We start from the raw sequence: 15,150 nt of genomic DNA, 5'->3' as shown, positions 1-15,150 counted from the left end.
GTTATTTTCAGTCTAAATGTAATTTGCATCTTCTCAACTGTGTCCAAAGAATCTTTGCAGTGGCGTATACGGTCTTCCTTGCATTAAAGAAGATATAACATGTTTTAATCAGCGGTCATTACATTAAGCTTATATGTTCTTTATGACATTTAATAAATTACGGACCCCAATTATTGTGCGTCGAGTCAATATTTAGAGAGTGGGTATAAGATTTGCATTTGCATAAAATAAAGTTAACCCATATTAATCTGCCCAAAACATTCAGAGGCTGCGTATACAGTAACAATCAGGTTTATAAGAAGGGCCCCTATACATCTGCACCGAGTGTTTCAAATGTTTTTATACGGGCATAGTTGTATTTAATATGTTATGGACCAGTATCAATCTGCTCGAGTTAACCTTAAGAGGGTGCTGTACCCATACTATCGTCACAGGTTTTTTTTTACGGTTTTAACTTCGTTTGACATCAAACCTATAAATACCCACTCATATACTAGTGAAAGGGGCGCATATGGTTAAGTGCGTTTTTTATAAGTAACGGGCCCCACAAATCATCATAGCACATGTCGCTTATTACCCCTCTCTCAAAACTCGAGGGTCAAATTTATATTTTGGCAATAAAATAGCTTGAAAATTCATGTCTCAGCAGCAACGTTGAAATATAGTTATGGGGGTTTTAATTGACATGGCATTAAAGTAAACAATTATACGCCGAAGCTTCGCGTGTAATACCCTTTTCCCTACTTTAAAGGTACATGCCATGTATAGAAGTCAGATGTCACATTTGGCCATAAAACAGACTGTATCTGACATCAGTGCAGTTTGAGATAAACGCGAATGAGGGCTCCCTTGACTTGTTTTATAATTAATACGACGGTTTTAAAGGGTTTCACTATTTGTGATATATTTTTGATTTTTCGTTTTAATTTCACTTGATAGTAGAAGGGTATCTTTAATAATAATCATCTTCTTACTGGCAACTGGCCTTTAACACACATTCATTTACTCTCTGTTATTAGGCCTTGTTCATGGCACCAGCCTCCAATTAGGGCTTCGACTGATTAAGTACGTTTTAACACCATTTTACACTGCAATCATATTTAGATCAGGTAAATGAAGCAAAATATAGGATTGCACTTAGTAAGTTCCGCTTATCATCACATAATTTTGAAATTGAAAGGGGTCGGTATCATAATATCGAACAAAAAAATCGGAAGTGTAAATGTTGCACCATGAACGCAATAGAAAATGAATACCATTTCCTACTAGTATGTCCAATATATACACACCTACGAAAGAAAATTTTAAACCGCACTATTGCAGATGGCCAACAAGAAATAAATTTGCAAGATTAATGTCCAGCAAAAGTAAAACTGAAATGATAAGTACTGCAAACTTCATTTACGAAGTAAATAACTTAAGACAGCATCTCGATTCGTATTCTATATTTCATCAGTAATACGTAAGTTATCTTTATGTTAATTAAAAAATTGATACATATGCATGCTAGGAATGTGTACCGTGGGTTCTGTTGCCATTACTTGCATATATAAAATTAATGCTCATTTTCAAATGTGTGAGCTATGAACTTGTATAGGAGTACTTGCATTTATTTAATTAATTCTCATTTTCATATGTGAGTGCTATAAACTTGTATAGGCTTTATCGATAAATAATTGTTGTTGCAGGGGCGTAGATTTCTGCTAATCGTCGTTATATAAATAAAACGTAAAATCCCCCAAAATCGCCGCCCCAAAACCAGTATTTTTGTAATCACGCGCCGTCAGTGCCGAAGCCATGTGTCCCCTCTCCGTCTGCTCCGAGGTTGCCAATAGTGATGTGTCAATATCCCTTGTTTGGTGTCATTAACCAGGGGCCCGGGTAAATGTCATTGCGTTAATTGTTTTATTGTTCTTTTCCGTGATTGCACTGTCGGTGTTTTGATTAAGGACAGGCTTTTCTTTTAATTTTAATTGATCGCTTTAATTCAAAGGTAACTGCAACTTAAAACAATTTTGAGTAAATATACGCGTGAAAAAACATTAATTTGATTGGAAATATTTTTGTTCTCTGTGTATAACAGTTATTATTTGATTAGAAATCATTGAAACAATATCATATATGTTATTGTTTAATGTTCAAAATGAGTATTCCTAATCAGCCTCGAAATTTTGCTTTTCCTAAGCGTACATTCGGGAAGAAAAAGCCAGAACAGCGTTCATTCCAATCTAGTTGGTTTGATTCGTTCACATGGCTCCAATACGATGAGGTATGTATATTAGTATTACATTTCAATTTGCGACCGTTCTTACCTTTTATGAACCTAACGTCGATCTAAATACATTCGAAATTTAGAAAAAAAAACAACATACAAATAAGACGCGTATTGTTGCTTTATAATGTTTTTTTTATTATTATCATTAATATTTAACACAAAATTTACTACATTAACAATGTTATTATTTTCAGAGCCGGGACCTTGCGTCCGCCTCCCCAATGTTTGAAGGTTATCTACGACCTTGTGTTGTTGTTGTATTCTTGCGTATATTGAATTAATCCTCATTTTCATATGTGATGGCTATGCACTCGTATTGGCTTCATTGATCAATAAATGTTGTTGTTGTTGTTGTTGTATATATCTCATATTATACACACAAATAATTGTATTATAATATGATGAAACTGTGCATTACGTGATTTACTTTAATTTTTAAAGTAATTTATTTTGAATATTTCACATAAGTAAGATTCTTAACATTGTAGTTTTTTCAGTCACAACCATACATAACATTCGTATTCACAAATGTTTATTTCTTTAAATAATTGCGAAAATTCTTCTAATCGTATATCTTGTAAGTAAATTGGTACATTAAGATATGCAGTTGCAATATAAAATGCCATTATGTATTCCCTTCATAACTAACCAGATTAACCAGTTCATAACACTATCGTCCAATTTCTATCTTCTACCATTACTTATAAATTGTATAATGCATATATAATGTAGGCTATGAGCTTGTATAAGCTTTACTGCTGAATAAATGTTGTTGTTGTTGTTGTTGTTGTTGTTGATTAAGTACATATTATGATTTTGTTTCGAACGACAATAATTTGTTAAGGTCTTTCAAATTAATAGGTTTAAAAACTAACACACAAATATATTGTAATTCGTTTGATTACGGCCGATTTATTTTTGATAGATTTAAACCTTTTTTATGAAAGTGTTGTTAAGCCACGAACAATATCGGCCCGACACGTCGATATTGCTGAACATTTGGAAAATGTAAAGACAAAACAATTACCATAGCCAATGGATGCATATCGAGCAATTAGACCGAAAGCTGACAAATGTTTATCCGGAACATTTGTATTACTCAGTAAATGCTGGCACGTGAACACAGGTAGATACGTATTATCAATATGGTATCGATTGAAGTAACAATGAAGGTCAAAATTGTTATATTATGTTCAATAACGAATTTTTAGGGAAAACATTGTACAATTTGACTTCTTTTGTTGATTTTTTAAGTACTGATCAATCTTAAAAGCATTTTGTCTTAATATCTGGGCGATTCAAAATAATGTAATACAGAACTTATGTTTTCGTGAAATCAAATATGAATTGGGCCTTAAAAAAATGACGGGGTGGTCTGAAATACATTATTTGTATAGCCTTATGAAGTTTAAGTTTATTTAACGAAATATATGAGTCTATCAATCTAAAGTCCGTCCCACGTGCTTGATTGCATCATGAAAGTACTACTGGTAAGTTTTAACACATTAATATGTAGACAAATAACAAATAAAAACTTACCATCAAATGTTATGATTATAACCATGCTTTACAAGAAGATGAAATGTAAAAAAAGTAAACGCTATTTCTGTCTATATGTTCTTTTGAATATTGCATCAATTCACACGTTTGAAATTAGATATGCGACTAAGATAAATTACTGTACTTAAAGAATGGTTCGTGGGCGCAGGTTGATAGGGTTTAATCACTATAATTACAAAATACAACGCATTACCGGCCGTTCATATGGTTTCTGGATGCGGATAAGTATGGGATAAATACTTCTTTAATGAAAGCACGACCTAAAAGCACACATAAGTTTCCTGTACGCATATTAGGTTCTGATAACCTCCGTATTGCTTGCTATTAACCAATTTAGTGATTCTAGCCACTAATTAAAAGCGGTTCATTAGTTTTCCAGCGTAAGTATAACTGTTTAAGATCGTTCAAAGATTTTAATGATGAATGTATCAAGGGGTTCAGTATTTATTTGGTGAAATAAATACCATATAGGGCACTGATTACTGATTATCCTGTAATGGATTTCAGGACTCAGGTTTAAAAGGGCTCATTACATTTATAATGCAAAAACGACCATATATATAACCTTTTGACGCTTTCGAAATCAAGATGGTTTGAGTGTAACTGTTTATAACATGTTAAGCACATAAGGTAAAACAGGTGTCTTGAGAACGTAAATACATTACGCATAGCATTTACCCATTTGGGCCTTCTGAATCAGAATGCCATGTTTAATGTGACACGGATTCGATAGTGAATTCCAACTCGATACATAAAAAATGCACTTCGTCCATTCATCCGTCGCTTAAATGGAGTGAGGAATGAACTTTATCCGTCTATCCGTCAGTCCGTCAGTCAATCTCTCCATAACTTTTTCTTGTCCGTTCCATATATCCTATACCGTTTATCGGATTTTCATCAAACTCGCCTAAAATGGTATTAAGACGGTGAGCAGAAAAGGCACGAGTCAAATATATAGGCTGTAGGTCGATGTTCGAGCCGCCAGTGTCGTGTCTGCTCTATATATCCTGTACCCTTGGAAGGATTGGAAAGGAAGTTGCGTCAAATTGTAAGGGCATCGATATAATTTGTAGCAGACATGAATTAGTCATGTCGACTCAAGGTCCAATGATTGAGCCTCAAATTGTCGCCTCCGATATATATGTTCAGTTTACATGCTCATCGATTTTCAAGTAACTTGTCTAAAATATTAAGACATTGAGTCGATGTGCAGAAGCCCCGCGTTATATCCGCTAAAAGTCAAGATTTTGCTTTAAGGTCAACGTTTTGGGCCTCCAATTTCGTTACCGTTCCATATCATTTATATCCTTTGATTTTCCGTTGAGAAACTGTTTTGACATAACGACGATGTGCAGAAAGAATTGAGGATTATTCGAGTGACGATCGGGTCGCGAAAGGACCTCACGTCTAATATTGGAAAATGAACAATCTACGCTTTAACTGATCTATATTATACATGAAACTTAAATTCAGTTTTAATAATCTTATAAAGTGCGTGGTTTAGCATTGTCGTTTTGGGATGAAATCATACAAAGCATCATACAAAAGAAATTATATATAAATTATTTTAAAACTATAACGTGTTCACATTAATATGGGCTAAATGATCCTTTACAAAAGAACTACTACATTGCAAGTCCTCTTAAATAAACTGCTAACAATATTCTGAAATCCCGATTCTGTTAAAAGCAATACAGGTGACAATTGCATGTTTAACCTTACGCTATTCTCTATTTCAAGCTAAGTTGTTTTATTGTATAAATGAAATAAAAGCTCACTTAACCTATTTACTTTCAGTGCGTATGGCAATGACAAATATTACCAGAATATGACCAAATTATGATACTCACGTGACGTTTTGATTAAATGGTATAACGACAATAGTACATATGGGACAGGCGGGATAATGGTTGTTTTGCGTAGACAGAGAACAAATAAACATTTGTATTGTTGTTCATGGCTTCCAGCCCACGATAACCTTATATCATAACACTGAACAGAGACTAATATAAACGGCTTTATGATGTTATTATCAAACATCAAGTGAGTGAATATAAATCATCTTAGTTCATCATTATAATACAGTATTCAGTTCTGTTAAGGTGTTTATTTCTGCATTATGTTATTATAAAAAGCATAAGCCGATTTAATGTTATAACTTGTTAACTGGCTAATCAAACTCATTTACTTTACAATCATCTTAGAGATAGCAAATATTTCTTGACACGTCTCGAAACGCATACGTGAATTGTGTAATTCTAAATAATGTTCGAGTTTAAGCAACGAAAATGTGTTCAATCTATTAGTTTTCCTCAAAATATGCACCATAAATTTAAAAGTATTCATATATTCCTAGGTTGTGCTCTTTCTATATCATAAATTACCAAGACAGTTATTTTAAAAGTCGTTCAACAATTATTTACATAAAACTTAATCATTACTCTTTTGTTGTAAAATTGGTTCGATTATCGCAGTCTTTATTCTTAAGCCTAAAGTTTTATGTAACCATTCAACTTGAGATTTTAAAGGAATTTGCACGTATGTATATAGTTAGATCAGTACATATCTTGTACCAAAGCCTATACAAATTTAATACCAATCATATTTAATACCAATCATATTTAATACCAATCATATTTAATACCAATCACATTTAATACCAATCATATACTTACTACTGGTCGTATTGGCAAGGTCTGCATAGCGTTCACTAAGCAATTAGGCCCGGGCTTATTATTAGAGCCTTTTCAAGATCATTAGTTAAGGCACGAAGTATTTCCAGGAGATTTCCCTTAAAATTCCTTCAATAAGCTTTATGCTAACGAAACAATCAGACAAAACATATACATTATTTTAATCTAGATAGTTACTGTATGACATTCAAGCAATTGGCTTTCATTTGAAGAAGGAACATTCATTTTTATGCAGGCAGATAACAAGTTTCATAAATTTTACTCAATAATCTGCTTTGCAATATTTGGATGCACTTGTTTTTTTCAACGGCCATCCGAAGCACTTTGTCATGGTATTTTGGTAACATATTCTATTAAACTTGTTCAAAACAATCTCCAATTAGAAACCACTTTTGGAGCTATTATATTTCATTTATTACCTTTTGATCAATCTATTTATATTTCCATTTCAAAAAAGCAGAAAGACAAAGATTCTTGCGGCTGGTGTAGTATCGGCGTTTGATCTTTCAAAAGTGTCAATTACTAACATGTTTTCAGTTGTTAAACCAATATGAATAACAAACAAGTCTATGATTGTTTGCAAAGGCTGCGACACGATTGATTGATGTAAAATACATGTAAGGTTTTCCTAGATGACACTTTAACTTATTAACTATACATGTGGATGAATATAAGCATTGTCAATACTTTAAGACATGACTGTCATGTGTCAGAAAGTAACAGATAAGTGATACTGTCGCTTTAAGAATATGAATTTGAATCTATTAAGTGTACATATCTTGCGTTTGATTTTCCTATCTATAAAATGTCTAAGGAGTTTTATTATGGATTTTGGGGGTTTTGTACACAATAACAAACATTAAGTTATGCTACTAATTTCTCCAGAATCAATGTAGAATAGTTCTTATTTGCAATTAAAAAGATAAATTAAAATTTGAATAAATATTAACATAATGCATCATTTATGTTTAAAAGACTTTACACAGTTTCATAAACAAGCATACACTCAAACACTATCATATACGACAAGAGCATGTACAAAACTGTAATTGTATATTTCAGTTTATGTTATAACCACACATCTTTCTCGAGGACACTTCCGACCCTAAGATTGATTAATATTCAGCAAATGAATTACTTTATAATATTTAAAATTCCAACAATCTTTTGTGGGTTTGAACGTTTTAAACATGAAAACTATAAACGAAACACTAAAGTTTTTGTAAGTCTATGCCTTTACTAGTGTGTGTGCATTCAAGTAATCTAACAGTGCTTGCTTTTTGTCATAAGTTGACCTTTTGTAGTGCAGACCAACATGTGTAATAAAGGATCCATCGTTTAGATCAGCACAACAAGGAGCTCGATGAAACTTAAAATTATTATGACGGTTCTATTGGGATGAGTGAACATTAGACATTGCTAGTTTTCTTTTTATGTGTTTATAGGCATGTTCTTTCTTAGAAACACGTGCAAAGGATGTTTCGTAGCTGTTGACAGTCTGCCTTAGCCACCGGAATATAGACGATTGGATCCACAGTAAGATAAAAGCCGCAAAAAGCTTGAAGACCCCAAACATTTTTCGATCAATTGCCATCGGAATTAGCTCAACCAGCACCATAGTCTGAAAAAGTAACATATTTGAGGTAATATTGTGAATTTGTAAGAATTGAATATTTCTTGAATATAAGTACATGCCCCAGCGCATGATTCAATTGAAAAGGCGTTTCCAGTTATTTCAATTGTACTTGTACCTCCCTTTGTACTTACATTATGTATGAGTTAGCCCGGCGTAAACTGTCTATATATATAACTATATATATATAATCCTAACACTATATTTAATGTGTGTGTCTTGGGCTTATATATTTTGTTATCAATCAAGTTTTCGAAGTGTTTGTCTTTCGATCGCAAGCCCTGCACAAAATATTCCTCAATCGTTGACAGTGTGCTGTGCGCTCTAGAATTTAGACGATATGATCCATCTTGTAAATGTCGCAGACGACAAATGTCACAGTGCAGACGAATCAGATAAAGGGGAGAATAAACCCCATGACAAAATGTGTCTGAATGTTTCGGTAATCATGTTTGCTACAAAAAGCGTGGTCGTTCTTTTTCTTAAGAATAACTCTTTCCATTCGAAAATAGAAAACCGTGATAAGACAGATGATTTTCCACTTGCAGACATGTTGTAGTTTAATTGCTTGCACAGCACAAGGTTCATGCCCATGTCCATAAATAGATTCACGACCTCAGACGCCTCACTAAAGAAAATATAATTTGATGACAAGAACACGCACAGTGGGAATGTCACCACGCTTTCGTACAATTGCATTAAAATGTGATTTATAGATGAGTTACTAACGGCAATTTATCACAGCAAACAATAATAAGAAGCCGAAAAACGGCGGGAAACACTGTCTTCTTTATGTCCCGGATGATGAAGATGTGTGTTATAAGGTTGCAGGTGATGCCCGGAATCCAAACGACCAAAGAGCGCAAATAAAACATACCATGATTATGCTTTCAAAAGCGAGGCAGTCTCAGTTGTCGTATACGGTGTTATATTTGTCGCATTAATATTATCCTTGTCACACTGTCCATATAACACTTTTCAACAAAGAACTAGTCTTTATGTGACTCGTAGTGCAATAAATCTAAATGAGCGTTTCGATGTCCTAAACAACGCATTCAGTTTTTCTATTACAATTTCAGTTGCATGTTTATTGAAATGTTTAAAATGCTTCAGTATTCCATCATTGCTTTCTCAAGCAATTTTCGCAATGTGATAATGTATCAATAAACAGCCGCGCATGAATACGCTGATTTATATGAACAACTGCCAATTAGTCAAATTCGGCACGTGACAAATACACTTGGGCCGTTCTCTGTGAAAAAGTGGTTTAATGCATGCGCGTAAATTGTCGTCCCAGATTAGCCTGTGCAGTCCCCACAGGTTTATCAGGGACGACACTTTCCGCTTGTGTGATATTTTCTGTTTAAAGATGGTCTCTTCTTAGCAAAAATCCAGTTTAGGGGGAAAGTGTCGTCATTGATTAGCATGCGGACTGCACAGGCTAATCTGGGACGACACTTTACGCACACGCAATGATTCTCATTATAACAGAGCACGGCCCATTTATATTTATACGCTACCGTTTGCTAATATTTTTGCATTTGGATTTGAATAATGTTCCTGAGCGAATTTAACGGCGATTGATCTGCTGAAACATTTTTAAGATAGCACATTGAGCGCCATATATGTTGCTAAGGGGAAATATACGTCATTTTTATTGCCGTACCGATGGATACTATACATACGGGTATATATTATATTTGTGACAACGATGTAAGGATAAAGAAAACGCAGACATGTTGACATTATAAAATGCATATAGCAATTGTGTATTCTTTTTTTTACAGTTGTTTCCTTTACTTGATCAGCTCGCTCCTTCGTATCTTCATGTATACATTTTTACTGGACCTCATTGCGAGCAAATGCTTATACATCTCTTTAAATATTTTTTTTTCAAATACGAAACAAATAACAAAGTATAACTGTAACAGTGCAGCTAAGACAAAAAAGTATTATTGTCACATCAAGGAACTTTATTTAAAGTATGTGGTCAATTTATAAACAACGCGACACAACTCAAAAGCACTTCACAAATCAAATGCAATTACATGAAAGAACAAGTAATTATAGTTTTTAAGGAAGGGTTGGACGATAATCTAGTTTATGGATATGTGTACTTCAAACGTGTGTTTATTTATTTAGAAAACATATGCAATGGTTAATAACTGTTAACAATAACAGCAACATGTATATTGTTCAAAATTTATGGTAATTCTTTGCTGAGAATTTTATAACGTACTTATAACATTCTCAAATGTGTGAACAGGTGAATTTAAACTATTATAATCAGCGACTGTATTCTCCCAAATTCAGGAACACCAAGAAAACAGCAGTGAAATTTCTCCAAAGCGCAGTTTATCAATCAAAGTACCCAAAAAGGTTAATCTTTCAAAGTAGTCTAAAGTGAAATCTACCAAACGTTTGCAGACATAGATATTGCACAGAAAATAAATAACAAATAAATGGTCATTTTCAATAAACGGCCTAAGTGCCAGAAAAGTAAATGAACTCTTCAGAATAAGGAATTGCTTTTGACCACTAAGGGATACACAATGATTGAGTGAAATCTAATCATAAGTGCCATAATGAAATAAAGCTCATAGAAAACCGAAATTCACTTCTTGATGACTTTTCCTTTTTTTTCATTTCAAATTAATTAAGAATTTAGTTTGATGCATGTAATTTAAATGCCTATCATAATATATCATCAAAAAGTAGTTTAAGTAAATACTAGTAAATGTCATTACACGTGTAATGTCTTAAGTGTTAAATACGTATTAACACTCAATATTGAATTTGAAAATATAACACAAATAAAATACCTTATCTTAATACCATAAGTATTAATGCTTTGGGATTTCATAAAGTCGTATAACACCAAGCTGATTAGTATAGAATGTCTGGAGGGTATTCATAAAACCAGCCAGACATTGGAGCTCTTCATCAGGAAAAGATGCTTTCTGTTAAAGTCTAGATTTATTTTCATCCGCGTTTAATTATCCGCCTTCTCGTTTTCCATGCCACCTTACCAAATCAATTACATTGTGATTTCGAAATTAAAAAAACGACAAGAATGTGTACATACAATTACAAGCAAGCCACTTCCGAACATTCCGTCCGCCGTAGGTCTTGTAAAGTTCGACATTTTTGGAGCATAAAGTCATCTTTTTCCATCTTGTTAAGGACAACACATCTGCGTTTCCATTTTGTAACCGGAAACTATTGACTATATCAAAGCCCCTTTCTCACTGATTATAGATTCTTATTCCATGTCTCTGCTATGCTAAAGACAACTAAAATCAAGTCGGTCGTAACGTGAAAAACGTTACATAGTTTACTAGCGCAAGTGCTTTTACATTTTTTTTTACATATTTCACTCATTTATCCCGAAAGCAAACACTTACTAGAATCTTTCCTATATATTAATTACTTTGTTTCAACTAAAATGTATTCGAAATCACGGTCGGCTAGCCTTAAAAGCAGTTTGTATTCCAAAGCTTTGTATTGCCGGTAACTGGTGCTGACCGCATCATATATGGATTTAAGTGTTCATGGCGTGTTGTGTGCATGCTCTAGCATCATTCATCATGTCAGTCTACGTTAATAAAAATGCTGATTGCGTCGTAAGAGCGTTGGTTATTGGGGAAACAAAAAGTGATTTATTTTTATATGTTGTCTCTAAAGCAACATGTATTTAATGAAAAAGAAAATGTTAATTATTAAAAATACCACGATATCCAAAAAAATATGGGTTGTTTTCAAACACAAAATAGTAAATAACATTTTTTACCTATTACAAATAACATATTACTTTTCTTTCTATTCTGATACATGCCAATATCGAAGATGGAATCTTCTTACTCCTCATCTCCGTTAGCAAAGCGCAATAATATATCAATATACTGGTTCGCAGACCGATTTCTTGATACTATTTTTAGGCTCATAAATACATGTTATTTCAATGACAAAACGTGCAAAGAATGGTCCTCAGTCGCTGACAGTTTGTCTTGCGGACCAGAATATAGACGATAGGATCCACCGTGAAGATAAAAGCCGCCAGGAGGTTGATCGGACCGGAAACAGCGGGATTAATAGTCACCGGAAATTGCTGAACCAGCACAAGCGTCTGAAACAAAAGCTTTGTTTTACAAAGTATGGCATAAATATTCAATTAGACGACAACAGTGTCTTCACATGCAGTTAACACAAACAGTTTCCTATGTTGATAGCAACCTAAGCCAGCATATCTGGTTGTCTATGGCGACAGTAGTTGGCTTAGTCTCTAGTTATTATCTGGTGCCAGCACTCAGGGGTTCCCCTATCTTAACCCCGGCCTAATTTACACTTTACCACTTAAATACATGTACGTATTTAACCCTTTACCACTAAGATACGTATTTGGCGCATTTGTAGTCCCTTAGAAAGTTAAATTTAATTAAATACCTTTCTTACTAGATTCAAGTTTTTAAGGCTTCATTTCCAACCCTTAGATACTGATGAGCAGCAAACAGCAAAAAATCTGAACAGGCTGCGGGTTACACGCAGGCTGGTCTGGCTTTATGCTGTTTGCACATAGTCATTTTCACTTTGTGTCTGATTGGGAAAGGGTTTATTGTCTTATTTGTAAATATATTTTAAAAATGTTAACGAGGTTAGAAGAGGTAATATAACATGTTTTACCCGACTACTGCTCTATATAGACCAGTTTTTACGTGATCGCATTGTTTGCTTTCTACCTTACTAGACAGCTAGGTTGAAATCAAAGCCAACCTTGATTTGAAAATTATGTCTGATTGTAAGAAATGGGAACACAGATCCATTCTTCCTTATATAGAATGAAAGAATGTTGCTTTACCAAGACACTTTGACACGTTGATTCGATAACATATATTATTCATATACAACATTTCATACAATTCCACATACAATAGTTGATTCAACAATATAATTATAATCCTGACACTGTTTAACAAAATGTCATTTGGTGTTTTTTTCGATGATATTCGTTATTTCAGTAAGGTCTTTATTCCAAGTATTATTCAGGTTTTTCCACATCCTTAAGTTACTTTCATTGTACGGTGATTCGCAAACCAAGTACACGACCGCAAGGCAAGCGATCAGCTTCGCAAAGGCAACTTCAAAAGGCGTCACATTGCGGGAGTCTTCAGAAGTTGTGTCAGTCGAGTTGCTACGTTCGGATGACGGGATGCTAACCACGCGGTTTCTTAGATGGACGAGAGCCCGGATGACAAATACGTTGCAGACGACAATTGTAAGAGTGCAGACGAACCCAATAAACGGGAATATCATGCCGAAAACACGACGTGTCGGAATTTCTCTGTAACCAAGATTACTACAAATAACTATTTCTCTGTTTTTTTATAAAGTTCACGTAACCAAGTCCCATCATCGGAAAACAACAAAAGACTACCACTAACAGTCCTGATATAAAACAGAGGCGTTTCCACGTTTGAACGCTGACATAAGTTTTATAATAGAAAGGTTTGCAAATTGCGAGGTACCTGTCAACTGCCATAATGAGATTCATAACACCAGAAGCCACGCTGAAGAAAATATAATTTGACGATAAGAACACGCACAAAGGATATGTAACAACGCTGTTGTAGAGATGTAGCAAAATGTGCTGCGCCGCTGCAAAGACAACTTTTGTCAGGTCACAGCACACGAGAATAAGGAGCAGAAAAATGGCCGGAAAAACTGCCTTCCTGATGTCCCGGATGATGAACACGAGGGCGATAAGATTGAAGACGATACCCGGAAGCCATACGACACAAAGCGAGAAATACACCGACCAAGACGATGAATTTAGTTTCGATTGCGCATCGATTGTTACGTTTGTTGTCACATTTGTTGATATATGTCGCTAAACTATTTATTTAAGAAAGTTTAATCGAACACAATACACACGATAAACACTATACCATATGAATAAAAGGCACAGTAATTATCACGTTTTAAATGTTCTTCGTCGTTATCAAATCGCATAGGCTTGGACTTGAACATTTCATCGTTTTCGCATAGTCTTCCGATGTTCTCTCGCAAGCGCCCTTATTTCAAAGCGCGATTGATTACGTCCTCATCACGTGAAACTCTATTTAAGGAACACTTCTACCATGAGGACAATTTCCGATCGAATCGGAACGTTATACTTATCTTAGTCGCTCTAATTAACAGAAATCCACCCCAAGTTGATGAATATGATATTATTTGATACACAGTATATATTCAATATTTTGTTATTTTTAATTAAACGTGCTTTTTATAAAACAACAATCTAAGGGTAAATAAAAAAATAAACTTCCAGAAAACGCAATTAAAAAAAAAAAAAATCAAAGAATGCGATAGCAATTATATATCATATCATTATTTGTTCACATCCTCTCCCGCGAGCGAATGAATTGAAATTGGCTGACAGCTCCTAACAATGCCAATATTTCAATAAACTCTTTCTGACGTAACCATCATGTAGAAAGTAAATAAAGACAATTTACTTCTGTCTGCCACAACAGATCTTAATAGTCATCAAAATGCCTGGAGTGTTATCGGAAATCGTTTAAAAGCAATGTTTGGTCGTTTATAGCTAGACAAGACACAGGTGTGATAATTGGCAGTTTATATAAATATTGTTAACAAGGTGTGGAGATGTCGCATCAAAACACACACACACATTTGACGATATGCATTATCAATTGAAAAAAAAATGTTTATTTATTGCTTTAAAAAATGTTATTTAAACAATTGGTTTTACATGGATTTGCTCACATTTTGGCGAAATTACCATTGTCGGAGATTAAATGTATGTTTTATATTCCAACAACCCACAATAACACTACTGATTAAGAAAAATGTTTAAAACATATGTTATTTATAAAGAATCATCAAAATTATAGTGCGTGTGTTAAGCGTTTTCTTCCCAAAATGAAGATTTCTAAACATGAGATTTGCAGGAAAATATTTAATTATGTGCA

Source organism: Dreissena polymorpha, chromosome 12 (genome assembly GCF_020536995.1).
Source record: "Dreissena polymorpha isolate Duluth1 chromosome 12, UMN_Dpol_1.0, whole genome shotgun sequence".
Taxonomy (NCBI): domain Eukaryota; kingdom Metazoa; phylum Mollusca; class Bivalvia; order Myida; family Dreissenidae; genus Dreissena; species Dreissena polymorpha.
Note: the sequence above shows the minus strand (reverse complement) of the source record.